Here is a 22,227-nt window from a genome sequence, read left to right on the forward strand (position 1 = left end):
AAACATCTATTGAGTACCTGTTACACTGGAAGCACTGTACTAGGCATTGGGGAGGAATGAAAAATTAAGTACAACCAAGTGCTGGCTGTCAAGAAACTTGCCATCCAGTGGTGCATCTGGCAAAACCAATGGTGGTGTTTTCTACCTTCCCAAACATCATACGGAAGGGGCTGCTTTTCTAGGATAAGTCTGTGAGAACGTTCTCACAGTCTCATTTTCTATGACTGGCTTATCTGTGAATTCAAGTCTTCACCTAAATGTACATTGGTTTATAGGAATTGGGATTTTATTTATCTCATCCATGCTCAAAGAAGAAGACATCCTAAGTTCCTGCTACAGGGGAAGAGAGATCAAATATGGCGGCTGCTTGCCTTCTTGTGAACAGGGTCTTCTGGCTGCTGGATAGGCAAGCTTAGTCTTTAATCAGTAAGCTCTGGAAATATGATTTTAACAGTTTCATTGGAGAAAAACGTATTTTCTAACCTCAGGAGTATATGGAAGTGGCTTTGTTGTGCTTTAGACTTATTAACCTCCGGAGCCCCTATGCAGTTGTGATTTCACTGTAGTCCTATGAGCCAATTATTGGAAATAGAAAATGTTGGAAAGAATAAACTGGCTTCTCTCATGGTTCCCATTTTTTGTCTTTGAAAGCTTCCCTTTTTGAAAGGTAAAGGTATAAACTTTAAATCTTTGTTGTCTTCCTGAATGGACTTTTCTTAGATGCACAGTCCCCATTTGGAGGATGAGATGGTTTGTCATCAGTTTTCCAGGAAAATTGATGAAGATTGGACCTATTATATAGTGAAAATTCTGCCCAGGAATTGCTTGAGCTTTTAGCTGCTAGAGGTTTATTAGTTTATCCCTGGCATTCCCCAGCATAGCTATTGGGTCGTATTCCATACTCTGGAAGTTTAATGAAATATTTGGATAAGCCAGTTTTCAATCTTCTCTATAGTTCCTAACATCATAGTGGTTAAAATAGCAAGGAGGCCATTCAAGCAGGTGCATTCTATTTGGAATCAGTTGATTGACCCTTGGTTTTATGTATTTCTAAAGTAATTTCTTCTTCCAGAGTTAACAGGAATCTGTATGGTTTGTTTCTTTCACCACAGGGAAAATTTTAAAATTTCATATTCTTTAGCTATCTGAGTTTTCACATTAAATATGTACAGTATTTCCGAAGTAAAAGTTACTCAGTGATAATTTGTTCCCAATATCTTCAAACTATATGTTTAAAAAACAGTGGAACTGTGTCCTATTAAATTATATTTTTCTTAAAATTGAATTAGTGAAATAAAACCTTTAGTCACCATGGTGGTAACACATATTCCAGCTGTCTGCTCAGCTTTATTTTGTTGCCTCTGGCAAGGAACAGATTTACTATTCAGGCTTTGTCTAAATCTAAAGTTTGACAGCCATGTCCTTGTGGTCCCCAAACTATTCTTTTTCCATAAGCCAAAGAGCAGCAAAACTAAACAAAAACAAAACAAAGCCCTGTAAAAAGTTACAGTAGCATCTCCATAATAGAAGACATTACATTAATCACATCAGGTTGTTAGTGGGTTTCATGAAAGGAAAACAAGCATATTCATATCTCTTAAAACTCCAAACTGATTGCAGGGCTCCGTTTCATGTTGGCCTTCTGTTTTCCCCATTAGAAAAATTAACCAACAAAATATCTACCCGGTAATCAGAGCTAACCTTTTGGTTAGACCTTGTTTCTGGGGTCCCCACGATGACCCCCACTTTTGGTGGTTTGCACAAAGGACTCAGGATGTAGTTTCACTCATGGCTAAGATGTATTACAATGACACAGACATACTAATAAGGCTAAGAGGCCCAGGGCGGGTCTGAAGGCAGCCACGTGCCACAGGCTTTCTTTGCTCTCTCCTCTCCAGCGAGAGCTCACCCAGAGCACACGCTCCCTTCAGCCACAAAAAATGCAGTCACATGTGTGCGGCGTTTCTGCCTGGAGAAGCCCTTTTGAGACCCAGAGTTTAGAGGTTTTTGTTGGAGGTTGGTCCTGTAGGCGTCCTCTGCCTTGCAACCCTTAGTAAAATTTTAAACTCTCAGAAGGAAGGCGGGCATTCCCCCTACACCACGCTGTGCCAGCAGTCCAGGCACACTGAAACAACCTTATCAGTTAGGGAGCTCTGCAGAGTGGTGTCGGAAACTCCGCCCAGCTATTCTGGATGCCAGCCAAGGGCCACCCTTGCCAGCCGGCTTTTCTAAGTATAGTAGCCGCAGGCCTGCGTGTTAACTCTTTCCAGCTAGGCTTGCATTTCATTTATTGTAAATACTGTCAAAATAGACTGAGCCTTCGGTGATAGTGAAGGCAGATGGCAAAGTGGTGGTTCTGATTGCTCCTCTGAACTGTCATCAAGATCAGGCTTTGCATATGATCAAGACATCTGGCACCTAAGAGGGAAAAGCTTGACTTCTCTGAACGCTGTACTTCAGTTTTTAAAAACCACTTGTTCCTAATATTCTTTCCATTGCAATTCCCAGATAATTTGGGTTACATTTTGCATAAGCAGGTGATTACCTTTCAAACTCTCAGACTTGGGCATCACACAATTTAAATTTAGTTTCCCTGTGAAAGGATTAGATGAGAACATGCTATCTGCTTGTTGCTGAACAAGTATACCCATGGGTATCTATGCTTGGATTAGCTTATACCTCTTTGATAGTCAATATTAAGTGGGGAAGCTAAATTGGGTTTATTAGGAAATAGAATTGGAATCTAGAAAGGGCTTATAAAAGTGCTTAAAATGTTACTTTTATAAAATTAATCCAACAGTTTTAGAGCCATTTAGGCAATTAAAACAGTTCGGAAAATATGTTTTAGTCTTTTTTTTTTTGGTTTGTTTTAAATGACAGCTATTCACAAAAATCAAATGAATTAAAAAGGATTTTTGATAGGTAAATAAAAAATGCGGAGATGGGGCGAAAATGGCTCGCAGCAGTGGCTGCCTATTTAACTTCATACTTAAAGACATAAAATGTGTTTTGCTTCTCTTGCACAGATTCTTAAAACACCCCCGTGCAAATGAATCACCGTCCCTGACTGTAACTCCATTAGGATTTCACAAGGTGTCATTCACAACCTGAGGAGGTGGAAAAGAGGGAGAGCAGCAAGCAATTGTAGAGGAAAAGAGAAAAGTAGGATGAGCGATCTGGGACTTAGGGGACTGTTACAAGGAACCATACTATTGATCTTATTGTTTAAACGGTTAATGATCCCTTTGTCACTGGCATAGTTTCAATCTTTTGTGAAATGAACATTCGTCCCTTTTATGGCTTAAGCGACACAGCTCTACTTTGACTGACACTGTTTTCTTGGCAGGGAATTTAAATAACTTTCCTTTGGGCTTAACCAATAAGCTCCAGTGAACAATAACAGTCTGCGTGTGTGTATGTTTTCCTGGTACTTTCTTCTTTCTTGTATACTTGGAAGGAAATTCTTGTCAAAATCAAGTAGCTCACAGTCAATAGCCTTCCGAAAATGATTCCTTGTTTTTGAAAAATTTTTTAAAATTAAAAAAAAAAATACTTTCTTTCCATCAGAAATGAGACAATCTATTTGGATAGGGGGATATTTTCCCCATAAGAGCGACCGATGCCTAACTTTCCTCTTATTTTGTATAAACATACCCTGTCTCGATTCTAGTATCTGCTGATAATTGAAGACCTTTTCCGTCAAATGCTGTGAGATTCAAATGAGGAATGCCAAAAGCAATTTTCAACATGAGCCTAAAGGGACTTGCTTAAAGGTGGCCCTCCATTCTTCCAGTCCAGGCACTTATATTTTTTCCTTAAATTTTTAATTTTGCAATAATTTCAAACTTACAGGAAAGTTGTAAAAATAATACACAAACAGTACAGAGATTTCCCAAATGCCCCCTATCCATTTACCCAGATTTACTACTTTAATATTTTGCCACATTAGCTCACTCACTCTATCATCTATCTATCTATCTATCTATCTATCTATCTATCTATCTATCTATCTATCTATCTATCTATCTATCTATCTATCTATCTATCTATCTACCTACCTAATCTATCTATCTATCTATCTATCTATCTATCTATCTATCTATCTATCTATCTATCTATCTATCTATCTATCTATCTATCTATCTATCTATCTATCTACCTACCTACCTACCTATCTATCTATCTATCTATCTATCTATCTATCTATCTATCTATCTATCTAATCTAGCTATCTAGTCATCTTCTAAACATTTGAGAGTAGATTTCATACATCACACTCCTTTTACACTTAACTCTTCCATGTATATTTCCTAAGATCAAGGATGTTCACTATTTAAGCACATTAAGTAACCAGTGCAAGACATTTAGCATAGATGGGAGAAGGGTCAACAAAGGCCCCTGGAGGTTTTCCTGCTGGTTTTAGTTGCCCTTTTCTTGATTTGGTACTGTAGTCCTGTAACTGTTTTCTAGAACTCTGAGAAATGTGGTTCTACACGTTTTCGCTTGTTGTTTGAAACCTCTGTGGAGGGGGTGGAAGCCTGGAGCATCTTACTCTGTCACCGTGGTAATATTCAACCCTTATTTTAAGGAATGGGAAAATAGAAACATTCAGGAATTAAATTTATTTTTCATTACGAAGCAGATATTTATGAAAATAGACATCAGAAATTTAAGTTGGGTCTCAATATTTCTTCATTCAAGAGGGAGAAGTCTGAGGAGCCCGACTCTTCACCACCACTCCTCTTAGATCTTCTTTTTTATTTTTTATGGTACCGGGACCATGGAATAAGCCTGGGACCTCGTGTGTGGGAAGCCGGCGCTCAACAGCTGAGCCACATCGGCTCCCCTGCGTTGGGTTTTTCGTTTGTTTTCGTTTTTAGGAGGCACCAGGGACCGAACCCGGGACCTCCCGTGTGGGAAGCAGGCGCTCAACCGCTGGAGCCACATCCGCTCCCCAGACAGAACTTTTTCCCAGGCTCCCTCACAGGCGTCTACCCCTGCTCCCCGCCCTCCGTGGCCATCTCCCTGTCCCTCTTTGCTCGATGGCCCGTGGTCAACCCCTCAGGCAGGAGTGTGCGAGGGGCACGGCCTGGCAGGGCCTTCACAGGCCCCATGGATAACATTTCTAGTGTCCGCTGTTTCCGTTTTTTCCTCGGTGGTAATACTGCTGTGTGACACATCTCTGTGCATATTCCCCGTGGGGTCCGACTGGTGCAGCCTTGAGTCAGATGACTGTGTCCCTCAGTCTGGGCGGCATGTTGTAATCTAGACAGTCTCGCATTACCGTGCTTGGCCTTGTTTAAAGACATTTTTCTACTTGCCATTCTTCCTGATATTTGTGATTTACAGAAACCTTGGTTTAAATTCCCTCCCTTCCTCTCTGCCAGGCAAAAAACACCTACTCGGTGCCATCTGTAGGTCAGGCTCTGTTCTAAGACTAGAGTGAGAACAGAGAAGGAGGTCGCTGTCTGAGGGACTTAGCTTTATTGGAGGGGAAGCAGACAATAAACGAAAACCTTAATTAAAAAGATTATTTAAGATAGTTTATGAGGAAAATGAAACACAGAATGTGAGGGAGTGCCTGGTGTGACTCCTGCTTTATAGAGGCGCTCTGAGGAGAAAATACCTCAGCTGAGACCACATGAGTGAGAAGAAGCCAGGAAGGCAGCGCTCTCAGGGAAAGCATTCCAGCAGAGGGAGGAGAAGTGTACAGTCTGGAGATAGTGGTGAGCTGCGTGGGCTCAAAGAAGGGACAGTGGGACAGTGTGGAGGAATCTGGGAAGGTGGACACAGGGTTGCACAAAATGCTGGCTTTTATCACCCAGAACCAGGTGTGGGGAGAGAATGGTACAAAGCTCGCCATTTCTACTAATTGTCATCTCCAAGTTGCCCCATCTAAAGTCCAATTCATTGTTTTTCTATCCTAGCTTCTACCTCATCCAATCTCCTCCAGCTTGGGAAGTTCCACCATCGTTCACCTGATGGCTCATGTCATCCTTGACACCTCCTTCTCTTTACTTCCCCACCCAAATTGGCCATCCCACGTCCAACATTCGCTTCTCCACACGTCCGTTATCTGCTCCCTCATTCCATCCACTGTTACCAGTGGATCATTGCTTTGACTTCCTGCCTGATTTTCCACCAGGTGAAATAACTGTTCATGGTTTTTTGGCCATTTTCTAATTGGGTTTTTTTTTTTTTTTTTTAAACTGTTGAGTTTCAAGAGTTCTTCATACATTCTAGAGAGTGGCCCTTTGTCAGATGTGTGATTTGCAAATACCTTCCCCAGTGGAAAATCAGTGTTAATCATTTCATTCTTTAAACAAAGTCTTTTGTGTAACAGGAGTTTAAAATTTTTATCAATTTTTCATTTTATGGATGGTACTTTCGTTGTTAATCTAAGAACTCTTCGTCTAGCCCTAGATTCCAAGGATTTTTTCTTTTGTTTTTTCCTGAGTTTTATAGTTTTATGTTTGACATTTTAGTGTGTGCTCCATTATGAGTTAAGTTTTATATATAGTGTGAGACTTAAGCTGAAATTTTTTTGCCTGTGGATGTTCAGTTGCTCTAGCACCATTTGTTGAAAGACTGTCCTTTCTCTATTGAATTAATTTTGTACCTTGGTGAAAAGTCAGCTGGACACATCAGTTGGGTCTATTTCTAGGTTCTCTCTTCTGTTTAATTTGTCTTACGTGTCTGTCCCTCTGCCAAGCCTGCATTCTGGATTACTGTAACCATATAATAATCCTTGAACTCAGGTTGGCTGATTCCTCCCATTATATTCTTATTTTTCTAAATGTTTTAGCTATTCTAGTTCCTTCAGCTTTTCATATAAACTTTAGAATAATCTTGTCTATATGTACAGAAAATCTTGCTGAGATTTTGGTAGGAATTGTATTAAACCTGTATATCAATTTGGGGAGAATTTATATCTTAACTATTTTGATGCTTCTAATCCATAATCATGATATAGCTCTTAATTTATTTACATTTTCTTTTATTTCTTTCATCAGCATTTTGTAGTTTTCAGGACACAAATTGGTCTGTATTTTATTAGATTTTTATCTAATTCATTTTTTTTTTTGAGAGATTGGGAATGGTGTATTTTTTATTTCAGTGTCCACATGTTCATTGCCAGTGTTTAGAAATGCAGTTGGTTTTTTTCTATTGATCTTATATCCTCTGACCTTGCTGAACTCACTTATATGTTCTAGGAGCTTTTTTTGGTAGATTACTTGGGATTTTCTATATAGCCAATTATGCCATCTGCAAATACGAATAGTTTTCTTTCTTTCTTTGCAATATGTATACCTTTTATTTCCTTTTCATGTATTATTGCAATGGTTAGAATTTCCAGTAACGTATTGAGTGAAAGTGGTGAAAGTAGATATTTTGGCTTTATTCCCAATCTCTTGGGGAAAACATTAAGGATTTCACTATTAAGTATAATGCTAGCTGGAGTTATTTTATAGATATGTTTATCCAGTAGAGAAAGTTCCTATCATTCTCAGTTTTCTGAGAGATTTTGTTTATCTTCTGATTAATTTGAGTTTTAAAAATTCATGAATGGGTGTTGAATTTTGTCAAAATTTGTTTTTGCATTGATTGTTAAGCTCCTGCAATTTCTCTTCTATAGCCTGTAATATGATTGATAACGTTTGATTACATGCATGGATTCAATTCATCTTCTTTCATTTAGAATCATGTTTAGTTTTTAAACTGCCAGAAATTGAATTGGAGCATTATGTTTGCCTGGATTATGAGAAGCAAAACCTTAATACTCTGCTGTTAATATGGGTTATTAATCATTGCCTAGGTTCAAAAAGATTTTATTGTTATTAATGAAAATTTAGATTTTGAGAATGCGTGTACTCTATTTTTTTTTCCTAAGCCATTTAATAAGGAGAGTTCAGTTGATGACTTGCCCACTACAAGAAGGTCCATTACAAATAATAGACAACCTTTATCCCATTTCTTCTTGCTGGCATGGGACCAGAAGTTGTAAATTACTGAGTCAACTCAGACCATAGTTTTGGAAATATTTAAGGAGCAGCTTGGATGACGAACCCTTCTTTGAGATGCTGCAGAGAGAACACCCTTAACATTTTTTGCAGGCCTCTAAAAAGCAGGAAACTATGATAATTATTGTATAAAATTTAAAATGAGAAAGAATATCTCTTTTCTCGTTCATTTTCTGATGTAGTCCACAGGTGGGTAGATAATTTGAGAATAGGTTAAAAATTAAAAATGTATTAGAAACCTATCTCTTTGCTCATTCTTTCCCTTACCACAAATGATTTTATTTTTTTTTTTTTTTTTTTTTTTATAATTTTTTTATTTTTTATTGACTTTGTAATAATATTACATTAAAAATATATATGTGAGGTCCCATTCAACCCCACCCCCCCACCCCCCCCTCTCCCCCCCCCCCCCCAACAACACTCGTTCCCATCATCATGACACATCCATTGGATTTGGTAAGTACATCTTTGGGCACCTCTGCACCTCATATACATTGGTTCACATCATGGCCCATACTCTCCTCTATTCCATCATGTAGGCCCTGTGAGGATTTACAATGTCCGGTGATTACCTCTGAAGCACCATCCAGGGCAGCTCCATGTCCCGAAGACGCCTCCACCTCTCATCTCTTCCTGCCTTTCCCCATACCCTTTGTCCATTATGTCCACTTTTCCCAATCCAATGCCACCTCTTCTATGTGGACACTGGATTGGTTGTGTCCATTGCACCTTTATGTCAAGAGGAGGCTCAGATTCCACCTGGATGCTGGATGCAATCCTCCCATTTTCAGTTGTAATCACTCTAGGCTCCATGGTGTGGTGGTTGTCCTTCTTCACCTCCATCTTAGCTGAGTGTGGTAAGTCCAATAAATCAGATTGTAGGTGCTGGAGTCTGTTGAGGCTCAGGATCTGGCTATCACATTGTCAGTCCAGAGATTCAAATCCCCTAAATATATCTTAAACCCCAACATTAACTGCACCTCCAGCACATTAGCATGAAAGTCTTATGAAGGGAGATCCCATCTGAGTCCAGATTCATCACACATAAACACCAACACAAATGATTTTAAACCTTTGCTGGTCTGTTTTAAATACTTCTTCTGGTCTGCTGTGGTCATTGTGTACTTAACTATTTTAACCTGGCAACAACTTTTGGCTCTATCAGCCACCCCATATATTTTGTCAGCTGTCTGGCATTTGAAGCTTCTTCTGGGAGAAAATATTGTGAAGTGCAATAGACACAAAATATATTGTTATAATCACTGAGATTGTTCAGATTACAAACTTCCTGCTACTCCTAATAAACTGCTGAGTCTCATAAACTGCTTATTACTTTGTTTTTTCCCAGCATTTTTAATGCCGCTTTAAACTGTCATTCCCTGTGACGGTGTTTTACATACGTGTGAGAGAGGGTAGGTCACTTGGGGTTTTTTCCATTTCTGATTCAATTTTCTATTCCTTCTGCTTTACTCCTGCCAAGAAATGGTTCTTGGTGAATTTCATTTAAGCTTCTGTGGCCCCTGCTTTACTGGCTGCTGCAGTGTTTTCCTGCTTACATGTCACCATTTATAGGAATGCAAGGGATTGGAGCTAAATTCCCCTGGGATTTGCTTTTTTATTATGTAACTTCTCATATGCAGCTTAATAGTGTCTCTAACAATGAACTTGCTAATATTGAGGGTATTTTTAACTTTATTTTTTACGTATCACTGAATATAATGTATTTTATTTTAAATTTAGACCGTTCAAAGAAGACCAAATGCTGGATCTGAGTGCCTCCAAACAAGTAACTGTGGATAGGGATGGGGAGGCCGTATTTTTTTTTTTAAAGATTTCTATTTATTTATTTATTTATTTATCCATCCCCCTCCCTCACACCCACACTGCTGGGTTTTTTTTTTCCCTCTCTGTGTCCATTCGCTGTGTGATCTTCTGTATCTATTTCTCTTTTTTGTCTTCTCATCTTTCTCCTCTAGAATTCGGAGGGATTCGATCCTGGGGACCTCTGATGGGGAGAGAGGTTCCCTGTCCATGGCACTACCTCAATTCCCGGTCTCTGCTGTGCTTCACTTTGACTCTCCCCTTCGTCTCTCTTTTGTTGTGTCATCATCTTGCTGTGTGACTCACTTGCGCGGGCATGGGCTCGCTGCGTGGGCACGCTTTCTCTTCTTTTTCACCAGGAGGCCCCAGGGATGGAACCTGGATCCTCCCATATGGTAGGCGGAGGCCTTATCACTTCAGCCACATCCACTTCCCAGGGAGGCTGTATTTTGATAAACTAAAGATTCTCTTTTTTATCCCATTATGGGTTGGAACATCTTTTTAGCCTTTTAAAATAAATTGTATTTAAGATAGTTTTCATCTATCTGATTTTTTTCCTCCCCAGTGAGATTATATATTCCTTGAAAAAAATTACCTTTATAAAAATCTATTCTATTAAAGTATTTCCATATCAAGGAGGATTATGATAAGTATATTGTTGGAGCTGGACAAATTGGAACAGTATTTTTCTGTGGCTTTATGCTGTTATTATACAAAATGAACGAGCCTTTCTTTGCTGTTGGAGAGCTTACAGTTTGTTGGTAGGCTATGTAGTACATAAATAAATATGATCTGTGCCAGAATATAACGTGAGCCATGAGAAAGTTAAAATCAAAGTGCTTAAAGACCAAGCAGGATAGAATATATAGCAGTAGAGAAAAGACTCATGAACTATTTGGCATTTCAGATGAATCTTAAAGGAGGAGTTGGATTTAGAAAGAGATAAACCGAAAAGAAAGTAGGAAAGAGAAGAGAAGACATTTCGGCAATATTACGACATGAACATGGGGCGGCAGGAGGGCAGTGCTGAGTATGGGTGAGCAGCAGCTTATTTTCTATTCACCCTAGTACAGAGTACTGACAGCACAGTTATCCCTTCCACGTTGGGACTTCCCCCATCACGGTTTCACCATATCGTGGGGTGGCGTAAGAAATTAAAAGGGAATTTTGGGGGAGTTTTGCGGAAGCCACAGACGACACTTGAAGGCCAGCAGGCAACAGAGAAGTTTAGAATCTCAGAAATGCATAAAATATATGCATTTTACAATAAGGTACTGTAAACACCCCATAAAAGAAAAAAAAATTCGGCCTTCTTCTCTGGTACAAAAGGAGGGCCCCCAAGTTTTTCTGCGGGGGTCCCTAGCCCAGGCGATGTGGAGGGCTAACTGTATTTGTGAACTTGGCTTCTCTGGGCTGGATGGCCCCCCATCTAGGCATTTCAGGGGCTCCCTCGCTCGCCCCGTCATCTCTGCCGAGGGGTGAGCCAGCTGCGTGGAGATGGAGGGCTCCCCGAGTCTTTGGGTGGCCCCCGTGCTCCCACCTTCTGGCCAGGCTGGAAGGCAAGGCTGCGTGGCAGGGAGAGGGCCGGCTGGAAGGATCCCGAAGGTGGGCGGGAGGAGTTGCCCGTCCTTGACTTGCTAAAGTCCCGATGGAAGCTGTGGCTTAGGAAAGCTCTAAGGCAGCTGTGGAGGGGGTCTGAAGTGGGCAGCTGGCAAGGGAGCTGGTGTATAGTGGCCGGAACCTCCAGGAGAGGTGTGAAAGGGAATGGAAAGGAGAGGACAGCTCGGGAAGGCTTTTGTAACGTGGTTCATGTGTTCGGAAATACCCAACCCCTGTGTCCTCGTTCCCAGGCACCTCTGATTGTTCCTTGTTGCGCTGCAGCTTTCCAGCTCTTGAAACTGGGATCTTTTTTGTTTCTCAGGGAGGGTGGATAAAGCCTGGGTAAAGCAGCCATCGCTGGGTTTCCAGGGTCAAAACAAGAGTTGTTTGTAAGATCCATAGTGAGACAATAATCTCAATGCAAGCATTTTATGTTTCCCAAAGCTAGGCTTTGTTGCGAGAGAGAAAGAAGGCGGGGAAGGGATCGGTGTTTTCCTACAAGCAAGCTGACAGCCCAGGCATTTACTGTAAAGCAGAGTATGGGTGCAGGATGTGATGTCAGGATGGTTTTCTTGCAAAGGGAAAAGGGAAAAAGCTAGCAGCAGGCAGGAGGGAGAGAGATGCAGAGAAGCAGATGCCTCCCCTCCAGGAGCCCTAGAAGCTACTGTCTGCTGGGAAGGGACTGAGCTCCGAAGTGGATAATGATTGACATAGTAACACTCAGATCCGACCGAAAAGAAGCACTGGATTGCAGTGAGTGGAGCCCAGAGGGATAGGACAGGGTCTCTGCTTCGTGCAGGCAGGGCATGAAAGCAAACTTGCATTCGGTTGTAGAAACTAAAGTTCCTTTGCTTCCAAAGGTAGAAACTAAAGTTCCTTTGCTTCTAAAGAAGGAATAGTTGATGTAAAGTTCCAACTCTGCTACATTTTGAAGAGGTAGAACGCTCAGGGCTGCTGCCTCCAGAAGGGTAAGGTTTTACCTCTCTTTGTCCAGAGAAGTGTCCTGATTCACCAAAGTTGCTTCATTTAGTGAGTGGCAGTGGAAATGGGACGTTGAGATGCTTCAACTTTGTTGTCATTGAATCATAAGTTTTGATGGAGAACTAGAAGTTTTGCAAATAAGGACAGTTTTATAAATGACACGACTCACTCAAAGCCATCAGTCTAGTTAAGGTGAGCTGGGCATTCTGCCCGTGTGACCCCGTGTTTCTTCACCAGTCCCAGGAACATCTGGTCAGCAGGACAAAATTAATGTGAGTTCCACTTGATACACATTTGCTTTCTTAATAATTCTTATGTATGGGACCAGTGAAAATTTTGGCAGACTGGTCTAATACTTCAGATTCATCTAGAAAGCATATTCTTTTGGGACTTAACTTCGTTCATCTTGAAAATCAGAATGATAGCTATATGTCTCCCTTATTAGAATATCATGAAGGTTTATAAAATAAACCTTTAAATAAACTAAAAACTTTACAGGCCTAAAGTTTTAAATTATTTATTTATTTTTCACCAGCAAGTTTTCATTTAATAGGAAAAGGCAGCTTAACCAAATAATCATTGATTTGCATTGTTAGAACTCAGAGCACAACTGAAGGTCCAGGCTTGAAATCGGCTTGGTCCCAGTTCCGTGAAGTGAGTTGCTACGGGGCGTGGCAGAGAGCGTGGCTAAAGCCTCAGGACAGCTGTGCTGGAAGAAATGGCTTCACAGATGCCAGCTGGCAGCTAAGTATGTTTGTTGAACAAAACTGCTCCTATTGCTCATTTTGTGTGACTTTTTCCTCTTCACCGACCCCTTTCTCACTAGAATGTCTGTGAGGGAGATGTGAAGTCTTGCTAACTTTGTGAGCAATCTACTTTTTTTTTCCTGCTTTGCTGTTGGTTCCACAATTTCTTGGAAGTAAGAGTTTAGCCTCTGAATTGAAGTTTGTATATCATGATTATAATTTTACAGATGTAGGGAGGGACTAAACCTTAAATGCAAAAATATCATTTATCTGTTAAGAGAGTTGCAGATGTTATGAAACTCTCTCTCTCTCTCTCTGTTTACTATGTAAGCACATTCTCCCTTACCGTCCTTTGGTTCACCCTTCTTCTTTTTTTTTTTTTTTAAGTTTAATTTAATTTATTTATTTCTCCCCCTCACCCCTTTGTTTGCACTCACTGCCTGCTCTCTGTCTCTGTTCATTGTGGGCTCTCTGTGTCTGCTCATCTTTTTTAGGAGACACTGGGAGCCATACGCAGGACCTCCCATGTGGGAGGGAGGTGCCCAGTCACTTGAGCCATCTCTGCTCCCTGCTTGTTGTGTCTTCCACTTCATTTCCTTGTTGCATCTTCTAGTTGCATCATCTCTGCATCAGCTTGCTGTTTTGCTCGTCTTTTTTAGGAGGCACTGGGAACTGAACCCAGGACCTCCCATATGGTGGGCAGGCACCCAACTGCTTGAGCCACATCTTCTTCCCTACCCTGTTCTTGATACTTGCTAGGTAGTAATGGGGATGAGGTTGCAGTGGTCTATTAAATGTTAAGAGCCAAACTCCTAAGGTCAAATGAAACCAAAGGAAACAGCATCCTCCTCCTGCTTTGGCTCCCGCTCACTTCCACCGGTCCTGAGCAGGACTGGGGGAGCCAGGAGGACCACAGAAGGTAGCCCACCCACCTGCTGCCCAGGAGCAGCTGCGGCCTCCGTACTTTTCCAGACGCCATGGGCTTCTCAGTTCTCTAGAGCTTGCCCTGTCTTGCTCTTCCCCTTTGCAGCTAAACCAGTGGAATAAGTTTTCTATCCTCATTGTCTCTGTTTCCTTCATGCGCTCTGTCTAATCCACTCTCAGTCTTTTACATCCATCATCTCCCCAAGAAGGCTTTTCACTCAACGTACCAAACCTCTGTATGTCGTTAAATTCAAAGGAGAGTTTTTCAGTCTTTAGTTTACTTGATTTCTCAGCAGCATCTGATATACTTTTTAAAAGTATCCTGTTAAAAATCTCAGAATTAAAAATTTCATTAAAAAGATGACAAACCCACATACTCACCGTCAGCTTAAGAAATAAAATCGTAACATTAACAACCATCTCCTTGCATACCCGTCCCCAGTCACCTTCCACTTCTCCCCTCCCGAGAGGGAACTTCTCTCCTGATGATGTTTGTGGGGCCTCAGGGGGCTCGATATGTTTATCTTCCACGTCTGAGCTCTGTCACTGCCCGTCAGTCAAAGACCACAAGGAGCCCACTTTTAGTTGGACATCTCCCTCATTCTCATTGCCATAAGACTGAACACTCGCCGTGGGGAATCGTGGGCTGTTTCAGTGGGAGGGTCTGAGAGGGAACCTATGATAGAATTTGGGGTTTGGTTGGATAATCTGGGGGGAGGGTCTGTGGCTGTAGAGCTTCCCTATAGATCGGATGCTGTCAGAAAGAGGAGGCGATTCTGTGATTAGGTATGTCTTAGTCTGCGAGAGCTGCTGTGACAAATGCCACATGCTGGTTGGCCTCAACAACAAAGACGTATAGGCTCTCAGTTTTGAGAAGTGCAGAGTCAAGGTTGTGACGGGCCGTGCTCTCTCCCAGGGTCTGCCGCGTTGTGGCGCTGGCCTGCGGCGATCCTGGAGGTCCCGTGGCTCGCACCTCTGCTTCTGTCACCTGGTGATCTGCCGCGTTTTCTGGCCTCTTGTGACGTCTGGCTTCTCCTGCCTGTGTCTGAATTTCCTCTTTTTCCCGGGACTCCTGTCAAATGGACTGAGGCCCACACCGATTCAATTTGGTCCCGTAGGCTCATCGAAAATCCAACTCACAAATGAGTCCACACCTAAACTAGTAATAGCAGCTTCTGAGGGCCTGTTTTTTTTTTTTTTTTTAAGATTTTATTTATTTATTTAATTCCCCCCCCTCCCCTGGTTGTCTGTTCTTGGTGTCTATTTGCTGCGTCTTGTTTCTTTGTCCGCTTCTGTTGTCATCAGCGGCACGGGAAGTGTGGGCGGCGCCATTCCTGGGCAGGCTGCACTTTATTTTCACGCTGGGCGGCTTTCCTCATGGGCGCACTCCTTGCGCGTGGGGCTCCCCCACGCGGGGGACACCCCTGCGTGGCAGGGCACTCCTTGCGCGCATCAGCACTGCATGTAGGCCAGCTCCACACGGGTCAAGGAGGCCTGGGGTTTGAACCGCAGACCTCCCATATGGTAGACGGACGCCCTAACCACTGGGCCAAAGTCCGTTTCCCTGAGGGCCTGTTTTCAAATGGTCTCACACCCACAAGACCAGAGGTTGGGACTCGAACACGTCTCCTGGGAGGGGCCTGATTCTGTCCCCAGCAGGGCACCTCCTGTCCTCCCTGGGAGGGGGCTGGTGGCCGCGTGGGCGCGGCGAGGCTGGAGAGAAGATGCAGGTGTAGTTGGTAAAGAAGTGGCAGTCAGTCGAGAGAGGGGGGTTTTGGTATTTTCTGGGTAGCATGTTGACTTTGTTTTGTCTGTGCTGAGATAGAATTATGAAGTGGCTCTATTTTGTCTCATCTCATCATGACCTCAGAGTAAGCTTGTCTGAGGTTAATGTTCTCTGTTCATGTGGTTTGTATCTAGTAAGAGAATACCATAGCCTTGCTCTGAGGGTCAGGCCAGGGGTTTTTTTTTGTTTTTCTCTTCTTAGTTGTGAGCAAATGAAGAAAAAGTATTTAGGCAGATGGAGGCCAAAATAACAGATTTGTTGTAAGGCGAGTTTGGAGCCCATGGCTTGGGTATGTGACAGAAATGGGCTTCCCAACATTGAACTTCAGAATTAGGCCGACTTCCCCGCTCAGTCCTGGCTAGCCCTGGAGACGCGTGGGCCTCCCCCGCCTCCAGCAACATATTGTCCTATCTCTTCGCAAGTTCCTTCACAGTCTTCTTTGCAGGTTCACAGCCTTGTCGTAGCCATTCAGTGCCGGCGTTCCTACAGACTCAGGACGAGGTTTTATCCTTACCCTCTTTTTTCCCCAAGGTCATCTCCCTCATTTCCATGGTTAGGTCCTCGGATGTAGAGCTCTAGCTTATTTGCCAGCCCTGCCTGGATGTCTCGGAGGCACTTCAGCGAACGTGTTTGAAGAAGAAGTCAGAGTGACACAGAGCGGGGCCGACCCAGGGAGGGCAGCCAGGGATGGGCCCGAGCTCATCGTCTCCTCCCCGGGCCCCGTGCAGGCGGCTCCTGCTGCTCCGGCCCCGCCTGCCACATGCCAGCTCCCCGCCGGGGCGCGTTTCCCAATTCCCACAGTCGCTTCAGGCCTGTGGGCCTTCGTCTTCAGTCACCTCTGACAGAAATGCTCTTTCATCCTTTCTCGTAAGTCACACTCCTTCAAGACTTGGCCCAGATGTTATCTCCAGCAGCGGGGGCTCTTAACGAGGGGCCCCTGAGCCTGAATTGAAATTCAGAAAAACTCTATTCTTGTGGGGACATGTGGGTGCAGGTGTGATAGTTATTAAATTATACAGGGCATCGCGTGGGCTTAGAGGAGTCTGTGGTTTTCACCTGACTAGCAAAGGGGTCCATGGAACAAAAAAGTTAAGTATCTTTAAAAAAAAAAAGGACAATTTAATAAAAAACATAAAATACATAAAATAAAATGAAGGTTGCTCTTCTCAAAGAAGATCAAAGATAAAACTAATGTTATTTAGGCCTTAATTCACTATAAAATTTTTATTAAAGAAGGAAAAATTTGTCCTTAGGACCAATTTACTTAAAGTTGAAATTTCAGTTACTGGTTCACATTATTCAAAGCAACTACTCCTAGGAAGGTGCAGTTTCTCTATTAATAGCAAGTGCAACTTTATTTTTAGTTTGGAATAAATAAATAAAATTACTCACCAAAAGAAAGAAAAAAAGAACCCCTGTCCTACAGAAAGCCTCTTCTGAAGCCCCTAGGTGGGGCTAAATGTTGACTACGTCTCCTATTCTCCCTCCATACTTTTTGCTCCTCTATCATAGCGGTTAGCTCGTGGATGGATCTGCTGACGTATCTGTATCCTCCTCTGTCCTTTAAGCTCCTCAAGGTCAGGAACGCCCTCTTGATTCGTCCTCCTATCTCTACTACCTTGAACTAGACTTGTAACATCTTAGATACTCCGGAAGTAATTTGTTGAACTGCTTGTTGACTAAAGATTTTGTCAGCATTTTCCCAGTCTTGGCATGACCAGAGCTTTGTTAATTATCGTAATGAAGAGGAGTAAGTCAATTATTTTATTATCTGCTTGCATATTGCTTGACCTAGGAGATCAGAAAAGTAGTATCTAGACTGAAGTTTGAAAGCACACATTTTTTCCCATTTGATGACATGATATTTCCAGAAAAAAAATTTTTTTTTTTCCATTTTGGGTTGATTGCCATTTGGTAACTCTTAACAGTTTAAGGAATATCTTGATCAGTAAACTAAGCATTTTTTCCCCCATTCAGTTCTTTTGAAAGACTTATTTTTATTTATTTCTCTCCCCTTCCTCCCCACGCCAGTTGTCTGTTCTCTGTGTCCATTCGCTGTGTGTTTTTCTGTGTCTGCTTGTATTCTTGTCAGCGGCACCGGGAATCTGTGTTTCTTTTCGTTGCGTCATCTTGCTGTGTCAGCTGTGTGTGCAGCACCATTCCTGGGCAGGCTGCACTTTTCTTTCGCGCTGGGCAGCTCTCTTTATGGGGTGCACTTCTTGTGCGTGGGGCTCCCCTACACGGGGGACACCCCTGCGTGGCAGGGCACTCCTTGCGCGCATCAGCACTGCGCATGGGCCAGCTCCACACGGGTCAAGGAGGCCCCGGGTTTGAACGCTGGACCTCCCATGTGGTAGGTGAATGCCCTATCTGTTGAGCCAAGTCTGCTTCCCTCCCTATTCAGTTCTATAATTTTAAAGAGATTTTAAATAATTTCTCTCTGCCCCCTCACCTCCCTACCACCAGTTAAGGAAATGGAAGCTTCTCAGATGGAAACAAGGTTTCCTGCCTCCCCGTCCAGTGTTCTTTTCTCTAGTCCCAGTTGGACTTCCCGGAAGAGGTGGGTTTTGGCTGCAGCCTGGTAGGGAGGTGGGACCTGACAGGGCTGTGCCCTTGGGGAAGGGGCAGCTTTAATGAGGCACAGGTGGCAGCCTGGAGACACGTCTGGCCTTCACCAGGCTGGGGTGACGGGGCTGTTCTAGGGCTGCAGACCTCTGATTTGGGGGTGTTCCCATGACTTAGCTACATTCTGTGGTTGGCTGCTTTCTCTGGGTCTTTTTTTTTTTTTTAACTTAAAACTTTTTAAAAACGTTACTAAATCAGTAAGAACATTACACCAGATTCAGGATTGAAAGGACAGAGTCCTCCGTGACGGTTTCAAAGCCAGACTCTTCACCTCAACCTGAGAAGGAAAATGTGAACATCACAGTAATTCAAAAGGATATCTGGGAAGCAGAGTGGCTCAACTGGTAGAGAGTCCACCTACCACATGGGAGGTCCAGGGTTCAAACCCAGGACCTCCTGACCCATGTGGTGAGCTGGTCCATGCACAGTGCTGATGTGCGCAAGGAGTGCCGTGCCACACAGGGGTGCCCCCCGCATAGGGGAGCCCCATGCGCAAGGAGTGCGCCCCATAAGGAGAGCTGCCCTACACGAATAAAGCGCAGCCCGCCCAGGAGTGGCGTCGCACACACGGAGAGCTGATGCAGCAAGGTAACGCAACAAAAAGAGAGACACGGACTCCCGGTGCCACTGAGAATACAAGCAGGCAAAGAAGAACACACAGCGAATGGACACAGAGAGCAGACAGTGGACGGGGGAGAGGAGAGAAAAAAAAAGTGAATATCAAAGAAACACTATCATATGTAATTATGCATAATTATATACATATTTATGCATAATTATGCACATATTTATACACAATACTCTTACACATATAAGGCCAGTATCCAGATAGGCCAGAACACATCCGTGTGGGAAAACCCCAGCCACAGTCTCTGGGCCTCTCGCTGCTGGCTTCTGAGCAAGGCTTCTGGGCAGCTCAGTGCTGTTCTAAGCCGGGCTGCACGCTGGGGTCTCTGGTGGCTGGGATGTCCCTCCAGGTGCCCACCCTGCCTCTGAGGGGAGGAAGGGGCTCTGCCCACCTGGCTGGGTGAAGAGGGAGCTTTGGGAAAGGGCAGTCGCGGGAAGGGGCCTGAAACCCAGCCAGGTCAGCAGGTAAGGGAGACAGAGGGTGTGGATGGGGCGCGGTCAAGGACCTGGGAGCAAAGTCAGTCATCTTAAGCACACTTGGCCTTGACTGCAATTCCTGTGTGAACAAGGATTGGTCCCCCCGATGATCACCTCCTAATTTGGTTTTCTCCAGCTTTATTGCTTTAAAATCTGTGCGGGTTCTTAGTACCAGCTGGGATGAAGATAAAAGCAGGAATGATGGCTCCCATAGGCAGTGTTTTCCTTTGTACTTTGCAAAGTCTTTTCACATTTGTTTAAGAAAAACTGACATTACTCCCCCCCGCCCACCATGACTTTAAAAAGTATTATTTTTTTTCTTTTTAAAGAAGCTTTAGATTATGTAAATGTTACATAAAAAATATAGGGGAGGGAGGCGGCTGTGGCTCCATCAGTTGGGCTCCCGCCTACCATATGGGAGGCCCTGGGTTCGTGTCTCAGAGCCTCCTTGTGAAGGCAGTCTCGCCCACATGCTGCAGAGTGCCACCCGGCCCCCTAGTGTCTCAGACAGCCAACTCAGCAAGGTGATGCAAAGAAAAGGGAGACAAGCCAAAAAAAAACAACACAGAAGAGCATGCAGTGAACAGACACAGAGAGCAGACAGCAAACAAACCACAAGGGAGGAGGGGAAGTAAATAAAAACAAACACAAACACAGAAGAACGCACAGCGAATGGACACAGAGAGCAGACAGCAGGCAAAAAGCCACGCAGGGGGGATAATAAGAAAAAATATACAGGGGATTCCCATATACCCACGCCCTCCCCCTCCCACACTTTCTCCCGTTTATATCTTTCATTATTGTGGTACGTTTCTTACAACTGAGGAACACATATTGAAGCACTGCTACTCACCATGGACTACAGTTTACATTATCGTTTACACTTTGCCTGGCACAATTTTATAGGTTTTGACGAAATGTATAATGACCGGTATCCATCATTGCAATGTCATGCAGAGCTATTCCAGCGGACATTACTTTTTATTTTATTTTATTTATTTATTTATTTATTTTTGACATTAATTTTTCATCAACGTTACAACTGGGATTGTGTACCCAGGAAGGAGACATGTCCGGCCTGGCCAACAATGTGGACAAAGAAGTCCCCGTGCTGAAGAGGCATGCTGCTTTTCTGAATTGCTGGAGGTAAAGATGTAGCCGAACCAAGCTGGGAAATGAAGCGCAGGGCTGAAGTCTGGAGATTCTCAGTCAGCTTGTGTCTTGCACTATTTTTAGATTTCCTGGGGTGCCTCTCTGAGCTTGCCTGCTGGCCTCCAAGTGTCTGCTGTGGAGGTGGTTTCTTCTTTTTTTCTTTTTCAGTGTCTTTAGTCTGATTCTTAGGCTGAGCTTGGGGAATGTTTGCCGAAGGTGCACTTTGGTTTGTTTTGCTTTCGCATTTATATACGTCAATATCATTGAGCCAGAAAGTGGGAAATAAAGATCTGCCGAGATTTGGCAAGCGGCAGTGTTAGCCTCTATAGCTCAGGGAATGTCTTAAAAATTTATCTTGTTATAGGTTTTTAATGGAGATAAAGCAATCTTCATTAAAAGCTGAGCCCTCCTTATACTTACTCCGCCACAGGATAATTGCATTTATATCAATCTTGAGACCCATTAACTTGGTTTCAAAAAAAAAAAAAATCCAACTAGAGAAGGAGCTAATTTTAAAAATAAAGACTGTGAGAAAGCCCATTGTATTTCCACCTTTCTCTAGGTCATTGGAAGGTCAGACTGGGGAGGGGAAAAAACCCTAGAAAAATAATTAGACAAGGTCCATAAAAGGGTGAATTTTTAGAGGTCTAACTGTTTTTTATTAAAACAATGTGCTTCCTTAATGGTGGAATTGGGGTGGATATATCCCATATAATAGTTGACATGATCATTTTCCTACAGTAAACATTCAGTACATATTTGATGAATGGATGGATAAAGTTCATTTTCATTATAACATTGTCCTTGAATTTCAAAAAAAAGTTATTTTCCGGGAAGCGGCTGTGGCTCAATCAGTTGGGCTCCCATCTACCATATGGGAGGCGCTGGGTTCACATCCTGGGGCCTCCTTGTGGAAAGCAGGCTCACCCACATGCCGTGGAGAGCCACCCAGCCCACAAGCTCCTTGGAGTGCCAGCTGGCCCACAAGCGCCGTGGAGGTCCGACTCAGCAAGGTGACGCAACGAAAAGGGAGACAAGCAAAAACACAGAAGAGCGTGCAGCAGATGGACACAGAGAGCAGACAGCAAGCAAGCCGCAAAGGGGGGGAAATAAATACAGACACAGGAGAATGCACAGCGAATGGACGCAGAGACCAGACAGCATGCAGAAAGCCGCAAAGGGGGGGGGGGGGATAAAAAAAAAAGTTATTTTCTGTTTCTATAGAGTGTAGGCTTCCTATGAGAACCAAACGTGCCCCTTTATAGTAAAGTGGAGCGGGATGTGGCATGAGTGGTGGTGGTTTCCAGAACCTGCCGCATCCTCACAGGTGCCTGCTGCAATGCCACTTGTTGTCAGGAAGGCTTTGTTTTGTTTGAGATTTTGGGGTGTAGTTGTCATAATTTAAATCTCCTGCATTTGTGGCAGATTCACAGGCGTAATCGGAAGGACCATGCTGTAATGTGTCTTT

The 22,227-nt window shown here is 43.3% G+C and overlaps 1 protein-coding gene across 21 annotated transcripts in view; it reads left to right on the top strand.

Annotated features, from left to right (window-relative positions):
- Positions 1–22,227, top strand: part of CSGALNACT1 (chondroitin sulfate N-acetylgalactosaminyltransferase 1) — a 398,657-nt gene that overhangs the window by 259,649 nt on the left and 116,781 nt on the right. Inside the window, exon 1 of one of the 21 annotated variants that reach the window (XM_058290060.2) lies at positions 13,074–13,170. The exons of the other annotated variants lie outside the window; for them this stretch is intronic. The gene's annotated coding sequence lies outside the window, so the exon portion shown is untranslated. Of the gene's footprint in view, positions 1–13,073; positions 13,171–22,227 lie in introns of those variants that run through there. 21 annotated transcript variants of the gene reach the window in all.

This window comes from Dasypus novemcinctus, chromosome 29 (genome assembly GCF_030445035.2).
Source record: "Dasypus novemcinctus isolate mDasNov1 chromosome 29, mDasNov1.1.hap2, whole genome shotgun sequence".
Lineage (NCBI taxonomy): Eukaryota > Metazoa > Chordata > Mammalia > Cingulata > Dasypodidae > Dasypus > Dasypus novemcinctus.